Below are 21546 nucleotides of genomic sequence, written 5' to 3' on the forward strand. Positions count from 1 at the left end.
AGCGAAGGCGAAATCTTATTTCAAAGCTGCATAGCATAGCATACCAAGTCCGTGCCTCTTGTCGCGTCACTTTCCGAATTGTGACAACTAACTGCAAGAATTATAAATCATGAAAACCTATAAAACCCAAAGAAATGTAAGAATTAGAGATGGACGGATCCAGGATTTTCTTCGAATCCGGATTCGGATCGGATCCTTAATTTTCGGAGCCGGATCTTTCGGATCGGATATTTTCGGATCCCAATGCATTTTCAACTTCCTGCTATTGAACGAAGTAATAGGGTGGTTTTCTATCATTGTTTTATAGCCTAAATCGAAAATTTTTACTCCTGGAGTACGCATTTCACGCTTTTAGATTTTTTTAATAACTACACCTATTTTTCGCGATTACATGAAAAGTGAAAATTTTCAAGCGCGAAAACGTGACGGCTAAGTATGAATGCTGGGAAAACCCCGTGTGACGTCGTTCTGGTTCCCGCTGCCGCAAGTGAGGTGACCTTGGGACGAGGCTTTGATCGCTGATACGATGCAGGATGCTAGCAGGTAGTAGAGTACCCTGCTAGCAGATAGCGCTTGGCTTAAATAAGGATTATTAATACCCTATCAAACAAAGGAAACTTTCCGACCTTTGGCAGTTTTAATAGGTGATTATTAAGAGACGTTTCCCTGAAGTCTGTGCCTCGTGCATGCATTGGTAATCTCAGACGATGTAAAACTCCTATCTAGTCGCATAGAAACTAGGTCCCTGTGACTTCACGCGGAGTGGCATCGCATGGGCGCCAATCTGGCCTTTTTCAAATGAGGATAAACTTGACCATTGCCATTCGTCTTAACTGGGATTTCTAAAACCAAATAATTTGTATATTATGAATACACTAATGGTGGGTAACGAATCGCAATCAATGCCTTTCGCTTTCTTTGATGAAGGAAACTACCCTATTGTGACAACTGCAAGTAATATAAGTCATGAAAACCTAGAAAACCCAAAGATATTTAAGAATCACAGCTTGATGCTAATTTTTAGCAATTAAAAATATCAAAAACGTTCTCTGATAATAATTGAACAACATCTGCAACTTGGAGCGGACCAGCAGTTCTGCAAGGCACGGAAAAAGCAGAGAGGCGGGACGAGTTAACCTCTCATCAAATTTACCATTCATTCTTTGACATTCCACGCCAAGCACCAAAACTCCGAAAATTCTTCAAGCATACTTTACATCCCGAAAACCTACGAATTGTATCGTTGGCCAGGGTGGGAATAGGGAGTTTCGTCAGAAGATCCCCACTAAAGTATAATACCTACGTAAGCTACTTGTTGGGATGCGGTTTTTGAAATTACACAGAGTATTTTTGCTTTTAAGAGGTTTTATTAATGTTGTTGTTTAATAATTTTTAAATTAATAATTATTGTTCCATAATTCAAGTTAAATAACCTTTTATTTAATTCCTTCAATATATTTTTAAAACTTTTCAAATCCTGGCGCCCTCTGAAATCTGCCACCCGGGGCACGTCCAACTCCTGCCCTGCCTTACTAAAAAAATCATTGGTTTCGAACATCAGAGGTTTGCGTTGTTTACAACAGATCCATCAATTTAAGTGGTATAAGCAATTTGTTTTCGAAAAACAGTTAATACTAGATCTGGCCTTCCAAAATTGAAAGTTACTCGAACGAAAACTACTAGAATACCAAGCGCTCAAAGTTGGGCCACTTGATTTTACAAGCAAAAAACGCGTACTTACGAGGGTGGTTTGATGAGTCCGTGACTTTTAGAATAAAATATATACATTTTTTCGGCAAGAAAGTGCTTTACTTCTCTACTTAGTCTCCTTCTATCTCGATACAGTTAGTCTAAAGTTTTCCAAATATTTTTTTTCCTTCTAAATAATAGCTTTTATCAAGACACTCAAAATAAGCGTTCGTTCCAGTGATAACCTCCTGGTTCGACCCAAATCTCCAACCGTTTAATCTATTTCTTCATATTTTGACACAGAAAGTAGTCGCAGGGATCAAAATCTGTAGAATATGCAGGATTAGGTAGCAGTTCGTAGCCTAATTTATGGATTTATGCCATGATGGTTGCACACGTGTGTACCCTTGCATTATCTTGATGAAACAGAACTTTTTTTCTTCTTCAAATTCGGTCGTTTTTCCTTCGAATTTATAACGAATATGCCCAAAAGCTCCGAATAATGTTCTCTGGTGATCGTTTTACCCTTTAAAAGGTTTTCTATGAGAATGATGCCGCGTGTATTCCAGAAAACTGTGGCCATGACCGCGTTAGTAGAGTGACCACCTTAGCCTTCTTTGGTGCACGTTCACCCACAGAAACCAATGGTTTTGATTGCTCTTTGGTTCTGGTGTGTTGTGATGGATCCATACTTGATCCACGGTTAAGAAACGGCGCAAAAACTTGCTCGGATTGTAACTTAACATCGCCAATAACTCCTTTGAAGCGGTCATACGGTTGTGCTTATTCTCGAGTGTGAGCAATTGCGGCACACATCGAGCGAATAGCTTTTTCATGTCCGAATATTCTTGTAAACTGTGATGTACCCACACATTTAAGATGTCTAAATCATCAGTCACCTCACACACTCAATGTCCGACCGCCCGGTATCATTCCATGGATTTTATCCACGATTTCTAGCGTGACGACCTCTTTCGGGCGTCCTGAAAGTTCGGCGCCACTTGTGCTGGTACGAGCACATTGGAATACAGTGAACCACTTTTTCACCATTGAAAATGATGGTGCAGAGTTTCCCTAGTATTTACAAAGTCTTTCCTTGGTTTCAGTGACAGTTTTTTCGTTCAAAAAATAATGATAAGTTAGCACGCGAAATCCTTTTTTCTTCATTGCTAAAATTCACAAGGTTGTCTGCTTTCAATGGCTGTCAAACGCAAACTAAACGACGGAACTAGATCAAAATTTCACAGCTGTTTACTAATAGAAGGTAACTAACGGGATAACTGTTGTTTTTATATTAACCATGTGGGAAATTCAAAAAGTCACGGACTAATCAAACAACCCTCGTATATTAGAAAAAATTAACCACAGGAAATACTAGCGAGCCGAAGATTCTGTAAAGTACATGATCCAACGTAGATATATGCAAAAAGCATACTCTGTCGTACGTTTTTATTTTTCATTGAAATTGATTGATTCGTTAGACGATAGCGATAGGAAATAACGAATCTTCGGGCCCGTCGCTCGGCCATCACTGAGTGAGCTCCAGGTAACCATCAGGGGTTCCCACACAGGCCATTACCCGCCATTATTTTCGCACTCACGTGTTTATTATGGGTGCATCCCCAGCGGACCGTTCACCTCCAACCGTTGCCCAACACCACCCCCTCCCATTGAAAACCTCCGCCTGCCCGTCTATCCCCCCCCCCCCCCCCCGCCCATTCACCCCATAAACACGCCTTCTCTCTTCGCTGCTGGACACTGCACTCTCCTGCCGAGGTCGCCAACCCCCCACCCCATCACACACCTCCTCCTCCTCCTCCACGGGCGCGGGGATATTCCGGGAGGGCGGTGCGGCGACCCCTCTGGACGGCCACAAAGGAGTCGTCGAGCCACTGGAAACTGCGAGGACGGACGGGAATGCTTTGTTCCCAATTCACTCTAATGGATCTCAAGTATCTTGGCTTCTGGGGTGCATATACCACACAAAAACCCTCTTAAGTCCGCTGCCAAAGGAACTGGCCCACAACCATGAAAAAAGGGAAATACACACGTCTGTCTCATGGTCTGAAATCACACGGTCCCTCCCGCCGTCGCATCATTTCCGATATCACAGCTCGTTGTCATAGGACCCGCATCACGAATACATATAGCGTGTTTATTTGTTTTATTGTATTAGCGTGTATATTATGTCGTTCCCACGGTTGTCAAACGTTGCGCTGCAATCGCTCCACACGGACATGCGTTCCGATTGGCTGATATGGGGTTTTAGGGACGGTTTCAGCGACGGAAAAAGCGACCAGACGAGTGATGAAAAATAGCAATGGGAATCCTTATCATTGCAGTGATCGCGAAAAGCAATTGCGCGCGACGATCATTTCCGAGTGATCACTCGAAAATTTCAGGCTTTAGGATCGACTCAATTAAGGAGTGCGAGAGTGGTGGCTGGACTCATGGAACAAACCAAATATTATACAAGCAGATGTGGTATTTATCCTCTCCATTTCATTCGCTCAACCGGTTTCAACGTTTTACTACCGCTTAATTACTTTTACTTATTACTACCGCTGTTTGTATTTTATTAAAATGAATGTCCACTAAGTGAACTCGGCAACGATCGATATGAGAATACAAAAATGCTAAGTCCCATGGCGTCGCGGGGAAGAGCAATGATTTTTCGTCCCCCAATCATCCTTAAACCAAAACTATTTCCCACACATTACCTTGGGGGCACCACTGCATGGGATTGAAGAAGCATATCCGACGTAATGAGAAATGTTTCGCTACTTTCCTGTCAAAGAGCCCAAACTTGAATACAGGAAAACAGCATGCGATATAATTGGTGCGGGCGGCGACAACCGACTAATAATAATCTATGACCACTTTGAAATAACGAAACTTCGAGACGTGATGCTGGTGCAGGATACTGGGTAACGACAGCATTTTAAATACCAGAGACGAAGAGGAGAATACAATGGACCCTAAACTGTTCAATGAGCAACAGAATATGGACAAGAGAACATTTGAAAATAATCGTGCTGGTAGTGGCTATCTACGGATCGCTATAGACCATAGGAAAAACTATCCAATTAGAGAATAGAAGCCTACAAAGACACCAGGCTCTAGCGGCGGGTGCTGAGGATCAAATAAAAAGACAGCGAAAGAAAGGAGATTCTCTGAAAAAGATGAGATGATAGAGAACTGTGAAGCATCATATGATAGTGAAGGACCCGGTGGATAGGTCGTGACATGCGACATACTATTAACGAAATGAGAAATGGAACGGAGGAAAAGACTGAAGGTCCCGCGAGGAAGAAGCGATAACCGTTCATGGAAGATGAAGGACTCAAGGAGGTTGAACACCCGGGAACTGAGGGAATAAGTTTGGGAAATGTAGGACTGCCGTCAACCACTCTTACGATTGCAGAAATAACAGCAAGACCAGCCAAAATAAATATCCTCGAGAGCTTCAGCAAAAACCTCGAAAATATTCATCAGCACTACCAGATATTGCACAACTCATACTTTTTGCAAATTTATTTTTACCATAACAGTTGAACAAAGCATGATACGTTTAAAAGAAAAACGCAACTGCACATGAAAAATTATATGCAACTACGATTTTAAAATATTTACTACGATTGGCGGTGCTTTTTACATCATCGTCGGATACAATGGCATTTGAGCAAAAAGTCATGTAGGAAGGCGAGAACGCGGGAAATACATTAACTTGTACGTAAATGACATTGTATCTGAAGTTATTGCAAAAAGAGAAACCATATCGCCGGAAGTCTGATAAAAGGGTTGCGAGACGACAGAAATAAAAAAAACGTATCTCAATGAAACTCTTATTTATATAGTCAGCACGTTACCAAATAATCGTCAACATATTCGATGAATTCCAAGCCAATCTCATAAAATAACAGAATCAACAGCAATATTTAGCCACTAGCTCTATTTCTGCACTAAATGATCGCAAAAATTAGTTTTAGTAATTCCACGAGAAACACAAAAAGTTCCTTCAGGATTCCGTCGCGTCCTCTCGCAATGAGAAGAGGAAATATTCGGCCTTGAGGCGGTCGAACAGGATTCTAAGACGGTTGTGCAAATGATTCGATGACGTGCGTGTACGGCAAGGACGCAATCACACTGAGAACTCATCCGCCTTCTATAATTACGACTTTGGGAAATTTCAAAGGTGGCGTTCCATTGCTTTCGTGCAAATCAATCGTCGGGTTGAATTTCGGAAGAGAACTGTTGCGATGGGCAAATAAATAAACAAACAAAGCAAAAAAGGAAGAATAACGTTCCACGAAATTATCTGGTTCATTTACTTGTAATCAAGAATGGTGCCGAGAAACGTGAATAAAATCACAGAAATTTAAGACGTGAAAGTTGTCTGAGAAAACGTCGCTTAAATATTTTAAGAGCTAGGAATATTACAGCGACCAAAAGAGGGAAGAGAAAAGGCGTGCCCCCCATTTGCTAGCATTCATAATTAGGTGGGCTCTCTTAAGAGATATTTCTGCATTATAACTCACCTCTGTCCGCCTCCACGAATTCCGACCTCCAAACCTTAGATATTTACGCGACTGCTTCAATGGTACGTAAATCGTTTTTTAGTTTAGTGGGTTCTTACATTCAGTTTTGCTGAGGACATACGTAAGAAAAAGGTTCCTCTAATACAGATAAAACGGAATTTTACGATTGATTCAAACGGAAATTTCTCGGTTCTGAAAATTCGACGATAATTTCCTGATTATAAGGGAGTAAAAAAAAGAGACGATTTAAAAATAAACCAAAATTTCGACTGGAGATTAGTAAAGCAGAGGCCTCGAGAATATTACAAATTGGGAAAATTGCAGCAGCGACGCAAGACGTCTTAAACTCACACTTTAATCCCAGTCCTTTATTGAAATACAGGCCGCGCATTAAGACTTATAGACCAAAACCAAGAACCAAAAAGTAAGTGAATGCAAAAACATCAAACATGCACTCCAACATGCTTATTATTGATGGCGTTCATAAACTATTTATGCCGTCTTCCGTCACGTCTCAAATAGATACCCTACCAGAGATGCCGACTTATGAAAAATATTGGGGATCTTGCCCCGGGAAATTTTATAGAAATTGTATAGAAGTAGTGAGTTTAAAGTTTTTTAAGCATTTTAGGAGAGTCGTCTGATCAACATTAGAACCCTTATAAGCCGAATCTCGATATCTGGACACTCCGGGGAAAATAGACAAGCCTGACACATTTTTCCTCACACCCATAACGAATTTTTGGGGGGGCTCAGAAAATTCTTTCATCATTTGTTTGCAACTTTGGCCATTCTTTACGTCACTCTAAATTTTCCTATTTTCTTCCCATTGTTCTTCGAAGTACGCCATGTCAGCGAAAAATCTTCCCCAACCAAGCTCTCTTCTTCCATTTGATTTTTCCTCTATAGTTTTTTCTCTTATCCCACTCGAATTAGCACTTCCTGGTTTTTTATTCATGGCCTAATACGGGATCGTAATCTGGTATCGGCAAAAATTAACATCAAACGATTCGCCGTCTTTAAAATCATTTATTACATGTGACGATTTACGCATTCAAATTAGCACAATCATGAATATTACAAAAGAGGATTCTAAAGCCTGCCTCTAAATGCGTTGTCAACCGCCGCGCATTTAATTGGGTTTACAAAAATTGCCACTCAGTTCACAGACCGACAAGTTGATCTTGAAGTTTCAATGGGAAATAAGGTATATTTATCGGATTTAACCCAAATTTATAAACATGTTGATGTGATCCATCAAATGAATAAAATCTCAGTGTTATTCCTCGCAATTATAAACAATATACTGTAAAATATTGGAAAAAAGTGGATCGCATTGCACTCATAAGCGCTCCGCGGAAAATTTTGAAAGCCGTTTAAAATGCGACCGAAGTGGCACCGGAAATCAGCCTTCCATAGGATGGACTTCCCCTATGCGCAGTCCCCTTGAGCACAATGTCCAAAGAGGCATCAAAATTGAGAAGGACAGACGCGCGCAGGAGGCAGGGGATTTACGTCGGAGTTTGCAAAACGGAGGCTCGATCGGTTGGACCGAGGAGAGCGACTCGCCCTTGGCTATTTATAAGCGCCAGATAATGAGCAAGAATGATGGAAAAGAAATGCCGCGGACGCGAACCAGAATAGCACGCCCGCGTATCACATGACGACCGACGAAGCCGTCCTCAGCACGGACACTCGCTTTCACAGTGTACACAGCCGATTCGCAAAAGCAGTTGCAGTCATCCCAAAAATCACGCACCGCTCGACGGTCATGAGTCCGCGGTGGAGAGCTACTGCGCCGAACACAATTGAATATAGGCGAAATGTCTTATTCCCGTCTTTGCGTAGCTGCGACAAGCGAGCGCAAATAGACGGACAACGTCCATAATTAATGAGGAGCTGTGCCAACGAGCCGAATTGGCAATAAGAGATGGAGCGATCAGGAGCAAGACGGCGGCGACGAAAGGGGAATCCATTTTGTGGAGAAGGGAGGGGGGCGGCGTCCCATGGGGATAATGCACTCGACTGCGCATGCGCCAATGAAGAAGACCTCGCGAAAGCTTTCGTCCGCTTGATGCGCAGAACAGAGGAAGGTAAAATCAGTGAGGGGAGAGTGAACACATTGACAACACAATTAGTTATCAATGGGATTTCTAGCTGTAATGAAATATATCTATTCAAAATATATACCCGTAAAAATTCAGCCGTTCTACTCGTTCCCATACTTTTCTCCATTTGCCTACCCCAAGACTTTCTCTCATAAAAACGTTCCCTAAGCCTACTACCCCCTCTCCTCACTTCGCAACTCTCCACCAGATAATTTCGATCCTTTCCTTCTCTCCTCTGACTCTTTTATCAACCTTGCCATGTCCCATATATCTGTTTGTAAAAAACTAAGCACCCCATTCTTCCCCTCTCATATTTTCGTTGAATTTATTTTTTTAATTTGTATTTTTGTAAATTTGTCTCTTATGTTTTTGTTGTTGTTTAATTTCAACTTATATCCAATTTTAGCATGTTACAGTTTCACTTTAAATTGGCCAAAATGCTGCATGTGAACAATTAATCAAATAAATTAATCAATGCGATGGTGGTTGGCGTAACATGGTGAAACTCCTTCATGATGCACAAAGGTTAAGAAAACACTTAGCTGTTTCACAAAATAAAATATATTGCGACCGGTTTCGATACAGCGTATCATCATCTGGCTAGATGATGATACGCTGTATCGAAACCGGTCGCAATAAATTAATCAAGTACATGAAATTTGCAGAGCACTGAAAACTCATCGCACTCATCAGACCGCACTTCGAGTACGCGGTTACCATGTGGGATCGGGCGCAGAAATATTTAATATGATCAAAATATATAAAAAAGAGCTGTGGAATCACCCAAAAACTGCCATGAGCGAACGGAGACCGTTGCACAGCTTTTAAACGAATGAGGTTGGAAGTCACAAGAGTCTCGGATGCTACGAGACTTGGATCTCGTGAGCAATTACGAAGAGACGAATTTTCTGGTGACACGGAGAATATCATGTCACTAATTTAAAAGTCCAACGGAAACGATAAAAATAAGATTAAGACCTCGCTAAGCTGCTGCTGATCAAAGGGTCTCGGGTTCGAATCCCGGGTGAAGCCCAAATAAGAAATCCTCGAAATGCGCGGTGGCAGATCCAGAAAAAGGAACTGCCCCCCCCCCCCCCCCATTCCTGAATGGTGAAGCTCACACGACCTACGGCTTAATTCGAGATGATCTATACCATCACCTATGCAAACCAACGTTCGGGTTGAAACACTGAGTGACATATACGAGGTATTGAAATGTATACGCTCGTATTTTATTCAATTAGACGCTGATTAACTTCATATAAATAAATAACAGGTTTCGCAAATTTCGAAAAGAAAATGTATGCCAATTAATTTCAAGGGACAAAATACGCAATAGCATGCAAGAAAGAATTAAAGGGGCCACAGTTTGGAATCAAATGAGGATTCGCAGTTTGATTTAATGACTTGGTGCTTTAAATCAATCCTTCAAGCAGTCCCCACTGCTCCAACCGCAACTTCTAAAACCCTCATTTTCATCCTAAATAGCATCTTATACACATTGGTGTATCATATGATTCGCCACAATACACTCAACTATTTAGCTCGCTATCACTCGCGCGCGCGTTCCATAAATTTAAGCCCACAAATACACGATGACTAGAAGTAAATATCCATTTTTTTGCTGGATTAAAAATGTGGCTGGCCATATTTATGATCCCGCTTTTCGGGATATTCCCCCAGATATTTAGTCGCTCCTTCCTCGCTGTCCCTTGGCCATCTCTGTTCAGGTAGGGACACCGTCCCTTCCACATCCCACAGCGGAGATTATCTGGACATATTCAAATTCATGGAAGGCATGCGAATTTCAAAGTTATTCAAAACTATTACCCTAAACATTGCGACCCATTCGCCTGAATATATCTCTTCCAATTCCAGAATCATCCACGAAGTGAAGCCATTACCTTTCGCAAGGATTTAATAAATGCATTCCGGGATGACACAAATACTTGCATCCAACCGCAGGGGCTTGATTACCGCAAAGTATAAAAGCAAGAGGAAAGCAAGAATTTGCCTAAGGTCGGGACCCATGAGTCTAATCGTCTGGGCATTCGAGTACTCGCGTGGGCACTCAATAATGTCTATTTCCGCACTCGTCCGACCACACACTGAATATGCATCGAGCGTATGGGATGCGGTGCAGAAAGAGTTAATCCGTGAACTGAATAAAATACTAAGGAAAGCCGCGCGATTCGTCCAAAATTGCTACGGGGGTACAGACAGCACTACCCAGATGTTAAGCGAATTAGGCTGGGAGCTGATAGACTTATATTGCTTGAGCAATTGAGTATAAAGAAGAGACGAAATTTAAGAGCGACACGGAAAACATCATATTAAAGTCCCACTCTAGAGTTCCAGGTCCAACATAAGCGATAAATTAAAAGAGACATTTTGCCGAACGGATAGATTTGGGGAATTGTTTTTTTTCCCCCGAACCATAAATGAGTTAAATAATTGCTAGTCGTAATTGGGCATTCTATTTGTAATCGGCTGGGGGTCCTAACACCCCCTGCCTTACGCTTTTTTAGGCGGCTTGCGGGGTAGTAGGTAGATGTATATTCCCTGTCCCAATGCCATCTGCGTACTTCCTGGTTCCTGTACTGGAGTAGACCTGGCTCCTCCCCAGTCCAGGGCCAACACTACTGCCCCCCCCCCCCTCACCCTCCTCGCAGTATTATCATTAAAATGGGTCACGGCGCTGTTCGCAGAAGGGACCACTGCTCAACATTTCGCCCGAATCACAACGCTGCGCTGAGAACATACGGATTCCTTCCCGGAGTGAGCGCACCTCGGCTCTTGTTTTCCTCTCGGCGCCTACATCATCCGAAAGCTAAAATTACCCCCACAACGCGATTGAATGCCCAAAAAAAACATTTTTCGACGACCTTCCCCCGCCTCTCCCCGAGACGAGACTCCACAAGAGGAGCCCCCCCCCCCCTCCCGTCCACGATCAAGGCCATCTTACATTAGTGCTCGCTCGCATCAAGTGCCCCCCGCCCTACTATCTACGCGCTTCACAGCCCTGGCGAGACCAACATCTTCAAAGCTTACCATTGGTTTTAACGTCCGCTCAAATATTTTACGGGGAAGCTCTGCGGGGTGAATGACGTTTGACGCTAAATGCCCAGCGAAGAGATCCTCTTGGAATGAGATTCCATTAAAATCCACAAGTTAAACTTAGTACCACAGTAGAGAAAAGAAGGCAAAAAATTGCCGCGCCTTAGGTAGCCATCAAAGCTGGTCTGAAGATAAACACTAATGATCTTGCACATGCATTGCGAAACGAATTGATGCCTGGGGGGAACACATCCACCGTCTCCCATTCGTTCATGACCGTGCACTGTCGTCGTCCAAAATTTGGAGGATCAGAGAGAAGATAGAGAAGTGGTGCACAAGGATTATAAAAATCAAAATATATAATTTTTGTAATGGAATACACAATATGCTGTGGCTGGTTACTTCTCTCTCTTCTAGGGTATAAAAAATTGAAAGCAGCATATTCCAGGTAATGCGATAACACACTCTCTAAACAAAATCAGCGCGCAAAGTTCAACACGGACACCACCCAGTAATTATTGGCAATGAGTCCCACACTAAGTTTCTGATTGAGTAATTTCTAGAAAAATATGATAGCAATTTAAAATTAAATAGAGTCATAATTTGCATAAACACAGTGCAATACAATCTGAAAAGGATAGATAATGTTCAAATGGCAAGATACCGTACTGAAAAGATATAACCGTATACATACCCGCGAAACATGATCAATTAAGCGTTAATACGATTCATCAAAGACTCGGATGTATCTCATATTTCGAAAAGTTTAAAAATCAAGATAATACCCCAATCTTTTTATAAAAATTACGTGTATTTAAAAATAAGGTAGACGGAATCACTCTACCACCCAAGTTCACAGCTGCCAGGATCTCTACTTCGTCATGGTTTAAAAAAAGAAGCTCTGAAGCACTCGAAAGACGCTTATGAAACAACACGGCCAGATTGCGTAATAAAACCTAAAAACAAGCAACAGTCATATCTTTAAGAACCGCATCCTTCTAAGAGGGAGGTACAACGAAAGAAGTGACCAGAAATATCAAAAATGATGTATTCAACGCAAATTGAACTTCTATTAACATTAGTAACGTAATTCTAGCGAATAAACATTAAACTTTCGAATCGCTGCTGGTAAATATCCCAGAAATTTTCTGAAGAGGGATATAAAATTCAACATTTTCATACAATTGACATTTCAACACGGCGTTCCCAGAACATTGAAGGTACGAACTTAGAGACGAAGAAAAGAATGGAAAAAATTATGACAAATAAACAAAAAATTAATTTAATATAAACGAATTGGGGTATAATCATATATTGAACCACATTAGGCGTCACTTCGTGGGAGTACATTATATTCCTGATGATATTTTGAGGTAGCAAAACTAGATTAACCATACAAAGGATTATTAAAAACTGTTGTTCAAAAGTATAATATACCAGCATGAATAGGATAATAGATTGTAGATTCAAATGACTCAAATGTATACCATATTTCGAAAAGTTTAAAAATAAATACGATGAGCGAATTACAAGAATGTAAGTTTATTACATTCGGATAATAATTTCGGTTCTTGCAAAGCATTCAACAATTAGGAAAAGTCAAATTTTTAACGCATTCTCCAAAATTTTTCAAAGTTTTTACTTCGAAAGTTCTTCAACGTCACCATCTAAAAATTTTGCTCCCAATATCGATCCAAAAATAAAATTTGTTCCTCTCTATTTCAATAATATATTTCGATGGCGCCATGTTTTTCGTATATTTCAAAAACAAGTTTCTATCCGTTATGGAAAGGTGGCAATGGCAATGCAAGGATTTAAAGGGTTACTTTCACTAAAAAAACAGCATCGTTTTTACCATATTAGTCAGATTTTCGTGATTCACTTGGATCACAGACGCCTTTCAATACGCCGTTACCTAACTCAATGGTTATATGTGATTACTATTTTCAAGCTGTGTCAACTGAATTAAACCAATGCATAACTTTCATTGATGGCGTCTCTCTGACGGCAAAATTAAGAAGGACACTGGAGTCGATGGGTCTAAGCATAGTTGGGGATCATGATTACAAATGACCAATGGCATTCTATTTGGGCTTGGCGTAGATGAAATTCCGGAGGTTCAAAGATATTGTCTGGACCACCCAACAAGACAACTAAACTCAGAGAAGAGAATTGCCGTGTAGTATCGATATTTTGCGCCACATTGCAGCTCCCACTTTTGTCCTCAAATTTTACAACGCGAAGGGCAGCGAGCGAATAAAAAACACTCTAATAAAAAAAATCCCCTTCCAATAACTGATCAAGATTTTCTGAATCTGGAGTCGATTTAAATGAAATTTTGTACTACGATCCAAGGAATTCGATAATCCGTTATTCTTCTGTCAATTCCACCCTCTGTCACCCACATATTGCATTACCGCAAAGATATAAAATCAGCTCGGGTATTGGCTCCAAACAAGGAAAATGTCTGACTAGAAAAAACATTTCATTCCTATTTCCATTTGCTTTGTTTGGCATCAAGTATAATTTCCTAATTTCCTCCTTTTTGACGTTCCATACGCCGTAACCTAACTCAATGGTCAAATGTAATAACTATTTAAAGCTGTATCAACTAAACTGAACCAATTCAAAACTTTCACGGTTTCTTTCGTATAAAGCGTTTCAGCTATTAAACAACATCAATCATTGGTTACCAATTGTACAGAACTGAGAAAAATGTACTTAAACACTTTATATTTGCATTAAAACATTGTTCACATGTGATGCCAAAGAGATTAGCTCATTTATCAACATAATACACATAACTTTTGCATTAAAATGTTTTCCCGATTGCTGATTACGCCTACTAATAACTTTAAGGCTTACATTGTATTTTTTTAAATATACTTCGCACATTCACAAAATGCTAACTGTGGAGCAAAGAGGCTGGCATATGCAGGAATAGAACATTCACTACATAAACATATCATGATCTGAACCGGTTCAGGATTTTTATTTTCACATTGGACAACTACTTTCCTGACTACGACTTTCGATTCTTTCCTGGAAGGAAAAAGTCTGATCTGCGCCTGAAAATACGCTCGATGCAACCAGACGTGATTGTGTGGGCCAAGGAGAGACATAATCTCAAGGGATGGTTTCCTCCTCTCGCAATCATTTTCAAAAACAACCAGTTTTCAAAAAAACCAACAGCCTTTCCGGGCAATATTTTGCAGTTTTACAAATAAAATATATTCATACCTATTTTAACCACCCTCTTATCTAAATACACACGTGATAATCACTGAAGTTGTTCAAAATTCATTACAAAAAAGGACTATTACAAGACCACTTCTACAGCTCGTATTTGAAAACTCAATAAACTAATAACATGTTTAACTCGATTTCAAAATATGTTACGAATATCAGCTAACTCGCAACCACGGTAATCACTCTCACCAAATAAATTCTCATCTACCAACCTTCCACAGGAATCCCATTTGCAAATACAGGGTAGAGGAAAATTGTGCAACGACATTTTGACCCTGGATAGGTAATGCCAGTAAGAACAAAAATTAATAATGTTATTTTGGTCGAAAACGCAACATTTTGAAACTAGAGGAAAGTTAAGCCAAGCAATCCGATTGGCCCCGAGTTGCCAGATGCATCGCGATATCCGGCAGCCAAAGCATACGAAGTTATGAGTTGTCTAGAGCATCCGGCAACAGGGCAAACTAGCGACCAATCAGAGCGCTTGGCACTAAATTTCTGTAGTTTAAAAATGGCGCGTTTCCGACCAAAACATCATCGTTAGTTTTGGTTCCTACTGACATCAGCTATCCAGGGTTGAAATATCGTGACACAATTTTTTCCACCCTGTATACATATAAATTGATGCTAGCAGTTGATTTAGAATTCCCCAGAATTTCAGAAAATGAACAGAGCCGCAATTTATTACTTAAAAAAAAAAGGAATACACCTTCGAACGTTTCAGCAGACACCATAAATCAGGATAGACAAGTTGGTCTACGACAGAGATTCAATGGGTGATCCAACCAGAAGGGTCACATTAGTGATACTAGATATCACCCACGGTTGGTGTATTTTTAATTTTAAACTGCAGCCATACAACCAAAGGCTTCTTCCAGATTCAAACCCAGGACCATTCGAACCGCGATCCAATGCTCTATCCACTAACCGTCCTCGTGCTCCCCGCAACGACGAATCGCTAATTCAGTGATCCAATTTTGTGAGGGTATTCTTCCATCAGCTGGAGCGAGACACCTAGGGCGGACTCGCGAGGATGCACTCCCGGGGGCAGGGTCTGTAAGCGCGAGCTTATCACCTCTGCACACAGAAGGGGGAGGACAGGAAGGAGAAAGGAAGGAGGCGCCGCCGCGATAGGAGCCCGACGACGCCTCCTGGGACAGGATAGGGAAGGAAGGGGTGGGACGAGGAATCCCGCACCGTCACAAAGGCGGGTGGGTCCTACAACCAGCGAAACCAGGCATCAGCCATTGTTTTTCTAACGATTTTGGAGGATTATCCTATGAGGAAGAATAATCCAACGATCAAATCGTTAGATTGTATTCTTCCATCAGTAACCATACTATCTCCGGCGCCCAAATGAACAATGGATTTGCAAAGAAACGATGTCTCTCTCACTTTGCATGCTCGCCAAGACTCCCACAATCGGGGCTTTAGTCATGGATGAGTTCATCCTCCCGCCCGCCCACCCACGGACTCAGCTTCACGAGAGCAACAAGAGCACTTACTTTCTCCCGCGGTAGGTACAGAAAGGTTCAAGCACACCACCGAGTACACGGCTATCTCTCCAGTCCATATATCATCAGAAGAGCTCGTTGACTCGTCGAGAGGAGGAGATTGGGCGAGCGGGAGATTGGTGGAGCTGGCAAAGAGAACACAACTTTAAAGGCTTCGAACGCCCCCTCCCGGAAAGCACGATGAATCACCACGGATGAGACGGCAAAGAACAATTTGGCCTCCCATTTTAAAAGTTGAGTTAAAAACACGAAGCAATCTAGCTAAAATAAGACTCAGCATCACTTCCATCAAAGCGTGGAAAAATGGTTTCGTTCGCAAGCATTTCTGGGCGCCCAATAAAGCAAAGTATTCAATCCAATCATAATTATAAGTTCTAGAGGCTGATTTAAATATTTTCAAAAATGTGCGCAACAAGACAATGACAGAATAGCGATCCATTTAGTCTCAAAATTTAGATTAGAGTAATTGCACTGTCGGGAAATAGCATTGAAAAGATAGACTGCATCAGCACGAATACACGTTGCAAATTAAAGCACTGATTAAGGTTTATTAATCCACGACATTCTGATCGCCCTGCCAGTAAGGGCCGTTTTACACGGGACATGTAACCGCGCTGGTTAGAACTGCACTTCATTCACAATATGGCGTGGTAATGCGCGAATTCACCAACGAAATTAAAGCATGGGCTATTTCACTATCTCAGGTCCATGCATTCTCGCATCCGTTCTAGCTTCACACGACGCATTCTTGACAGTGCCTCCGTACACACGTCAGATTGTGCAAATACGTGTGAAAAGGCCATTAGCGATGCGAGCGTAGACTTTTGCAGACCTCATTTAATCCGCGATGGTTGACAACGCATTTGGAGGTCGACTAATGAATCATCTACAGTAATATTCGCGCGCCTAAGCAAATTACTCGAAGATTTCACGCAAAACGACCCCTTCTTCGTCCCCCCTCCCTCCCACCAACCGTTATTCTCCGTCTTCCTCCCTCCTTCCCTCCCCCTCCTTCCCTCTCCTCCGGGCGAAACAAATGAGAATGACTGCGCGCTCTTTCGACACAATCTCTCCCGTCGTCTCGAGGGTCGCCCGTGACGCAGCAATTCCTGCGAAACGGCCATGAGGAAGCGAACGGAAGGAAGTCCAAAGCGAGGAAGGAAGGGGGATGCGGATGAGAGGGGGATTTTTTCGCGGAAAATTTTCCGTTTCAAGAAAGATCCACACTTGCATCAGCGACGTGCGGGCACGTCCACTCCAAAGCATGATATTTGACTCTCCTACCCCTTCTGACAGTCAACCAAAATCACACTGAGCGACTCTACACAGGTTGGAGTCACACATTTTTTAAACTATGGAAACTTTAAGCGATGCGCTCCGATTGGCGGCGAGTTTGCCCGGTTGCTGGAGCATTTGGATAAAGCCGAAAGGCAAATTTATGCAAATGAAGGCAAAGCATTCGAAGTCAAGAGTTGTCCAGAGCATCCGGCAACAGGGAGAACTCGCGTCCAACCGGAGCGCTGGGCTAAAATTTCATGTAGTTTAAAAATGGTGCGCTTTCGACCAAATAATCATCAGTAATTCTGGTTTCCACTGGAATCAGCTACCCAGTGATAAAATTTCATGTTACAATCACTCTGCATAGAAACTAGGTTTAATAGGTGGAATTTTTCAATCATGATACAGAAGAACAAAAAAATTGTAATTTTCCACACTTTGCGTGAATTTCTATTATCAAGTGACCCTCTCTTCGTCAGGAGCCTTTAACATCATTAGAAAGCCAGACAAAACAGATGTTACTCGTAGTAGGAGACACGGATTGATTATTTTGAGAGTGCATTGAACTGAAATGAACTCAAACTAGAACCTGAAATTTTCCTACACCAGAAAATAGGCGCGATTGAGCAATAGAAACGATTGACGAAGAGCAGAGAGATTAAAAATTGCAATTTCATCAAATAATTTTAACGCAGCGTCACCACACGAGTGCGCCTACTCGATTTCCACTATTTCAATATTGTCTGTCGTTTCACGCTAGCATATTATAAGTCAAGTGACCCATCGTCAGCGAAGATACTACCGCGCAACCATATTAGTCAGTCTCAACATTCTAATAAATTCTTCTGATGAAATTGAACCCGTATTTCCACCGATGCATACATCCACACGAAACTTTTTACAGTGCAATTTTGGCAAAATCTATAAGGGATGCTTTAAGAAGCTGCTTTCACGCAGGAATACACATTCAAGCCTCAGAAATTCGCACCCAACTCGCACGGTCAACGCACGCATCCCAGCGTAGTCCAGAATAAGCATTGTTCCACGAATATCAATGCGTGTCTCCTACAACGGATCATGAAAATAAAGAAAATTTCTGGGTATGGACAAATAGTGGGCGTTTCAAAACGGGTGAAAATTGATAATTATGCACATTTTATTCATTATCTAAACATAGCGTGAAACGAAAGATACAAAGCAGCATTACGACATGATGCTCCTCACACACTCAGCGGGCGTCGAATCCTCAATCCGAAAGTCGGTTGGGATAGGTGAGGGAAGAGTTCACCCCAGACGAACCCGGAGGCGTGTGATTGTCACAAATTCAGGGATGGTAAGTCAGTTCCTTTTAACCTGGGCCACCTTTCCTTGGGCATTCCTGGTAGTGGCAGTCCAAAATATTCATCCTGGATGTGAACCAGGGATCCTTGGGAGAGTGGCCATATGCTGCACCTACCACATAGACTCCCACCTATCCACCTCCCCTACACTTAAGCTGAGAAACTGAATATTTCCTGGCCCACTAAAAAAATCCACGGTGCAGATGGGACGGAAATTCTGGATGCGTTTCCAGTGGGCTGTAATTGATGCTGGAAGTCTTTTGGGCCAAGCCCCGAGAAGGTGCGTCACGTCAAGCCGTCGCTTTGCTCTCCCGTCCCGTCGACTGCATCGGTGGGAATAAAGCCTCGTTTACTCCCCTTAGAAGAATGGATACTATGTAGTCCAGGATTCTCCAGTCGTCCACTAAATCTGTTGCAACACCCGCGCATTACAATCGGTTTACAAAAAAAGGTCTCCAATTTTACATTGGTTCTTCAACTGATGATGGTCAACGCATAAAAAATGATGATTACGTTAGTGTTTTTAATAATAATTTATCTTTAAATTTACGTTTGAAGCTAACAGGATGATTTTAAATTATTTATTTTAACAACTGTTGCTCTATTTGGACCCAAACTACTTCAAATGGTTTTTCCTGCGGAAATTATGTTCTGGGGTCAAGTAACCCAATCTATAGGTTAACTTGAGCCCAAATAAAAATTTTAAATAAAAGTATTTACCATGTCACAAACAATGCATTTCGTATGTTTAAGTATTCATTATTAACTATACTTAAAATACATAAAATGTGTAAGCCAAAGAAAACAAAATGTTGTGCTGTGCCAACAAAGTGTGTATGCTCTGCCCATTTTTGAAAGTAATGTTAAAGGTTTCAAAATTTGGGCTCAAGAGGTCCGTGTTTACGGTACGTATGCAGGTTGAAAAAACACATTTGCCTGCTGCCACTTTCGTCAAATAATTCGGGGACTAATTTAGGAAGGCCGATGCGGGGAAAAAAACGAAATAATTCACACTCTTTTAACTAATACCTTGAGGAAGACACTAAAATATGAAACATAGATAAATATCAAATCGATATAAATATATTCCGATAACACATTTCTTACCCAGTGCTCAAAGCTGATATTGTATTCTTCCAAAGCGATCCATAAATGAAGATAACGTGTTGAGCACTCTCTCTGTGCTCCGATTCACTCTGCATCGCGCAATTTCTTCCAATATAACCTCACGCGCGCCGTGTAACACATTTTCAGAACCTAAATTCCCATAATGTAATAATATCAGCCATGGTCTGCCATTAAAACTGTCTGCCATTAGGTGAACGCAAGGTAAAAAGATCTTACAGAAAATCAAATCATCACACTTCGCGCACGCTTGTAAACGATACTGCAGATAATTGGTCACAATCACTCAAAATAAAGGCAACACTGAAAATAAAATTCTTAGAATGCATAGGTACATCCTCTGAAACAAAACAATTCCTCTCCAACAAGACCATTTTCTCCCATTCAAAAACAGTAATCTACCAATTATAACTTAGAATATTGAAGCCCTAGTAATTAAAAAAAACAAAATGGTAACTAGTGGACAGGATGATATTATAAAATTCACTAACTCTTGATTTACTTTGTGGTACTCCATTACAAGTTTTCCTGGATATCAGACAATTACTTATACCACTTATTTTTTATATATCAGAGCGCGACCCGGGTTTCAATGAATTATCATCACCTTCAGGCGCAAATTATGATTTGTTTATCTTAATATTGTTACCTAGTTACTTGATGAAGTAACTAGGTTACAATAATAAGATACCCGAGTTTCAATGAATTATCATCATCTGCAGGCGCAAATTATGATTTGTTTATCTTATTATTGTTACATCTCCCCTAAGCTCGTAATTGGAAAACGAAAAAATGAACTTTACTAGGTTCACTATTATATTTGAAAAAGCACAATCCGGATTTTACAACATAACATCACCGGGGACACCTGACGCTGTAACAATGTTATGAAACCCGGGTCGTGCTTTTTCCAATACATTAGTGAACCTGACAAAAATTACTTTTTCATTTTCCGTAACGAAAAGGTTTCACACAGTTGATGCATGTACTTTGAATGACCGACATCACTTTTTATATACGTTTCTATTCTTTCTACGTGAATCATTTACTGAAGTTCATTTGTTTGTTGTATTTTCTTTTTGACTTTTTAGACTTTGTGTTGAGTTAGCGCCTTGGTTACAGAGAGAAAAGCAATGTATTGTTGTGGAAGAAGCCATGTTGATATGTAATGTATAAAGAAAGATAAAATAGTGTCAATATATATATTGAAGTTTTCCTTTTGTATAATCGCTTTGATACATAACATTTGAGCCTGAAATCATCAGTTAAGACCCTATTTTTTTTTACTTGTGCTCGCGACGGAAGGAGACACCAAAACATGCGAGGAGTGGCTGAGGCGTTGAGGTAGGCGGCGCACACGAGTGGGAAAGTCTCGGCCCTCCAAACCAACGCACCCGCGAGCATCCCTCGCACAGATGCTGGCTATTTCCGTCCTCCCCCCCCCCCCCCTCATCCTTCACTCCCCCCATATAAAGCGGAGGGATCCAGCGCGCCAATTGCACCAGAGTCACCCTTCTCTCTCTCTCCCAATCGCGCGCTCCCCGACACAGTCAACAGGAACACACAAGTCGCACAACCATCGTGTCCACCCTGGACTATCACGACGAATGCCTTGTCTACACTACAGACTTAAGCGACTTCACTTAAG

The 21546-nt window shown here is 41.4% G+C and overlaps 1 protein-coding gene across 1 annotated transcript in view; it reads right to left on the reverse strand.

Annotated features, from left to right (window-relative positions):
- LOC124155332 (FYVE and coiled-coil domain-containing protein 1) overlaps positions 1 to 21546 on the reverse strand; it is an 84793-nt gene that overhangs the window by 42864 nt on the left and 20383 nt on the right. The gene's annotated exons all lie outside the window — the stretch shown is intronic.

This window comes from Ischnura elegans, chromosome 1 (assembly GCF_921293095.1).
Source record: "Ischnura elegans chromosome 1, ioIscEleg1.1, whole genome shotgun sequence".
NCBI classification, from domain to species: domain Eukaryota; kingdom Metazoa; phylum Arthropoda; class Insecta; order Odonata; family Coenagrionidae; genus Ischnura; species Ischnura elegans.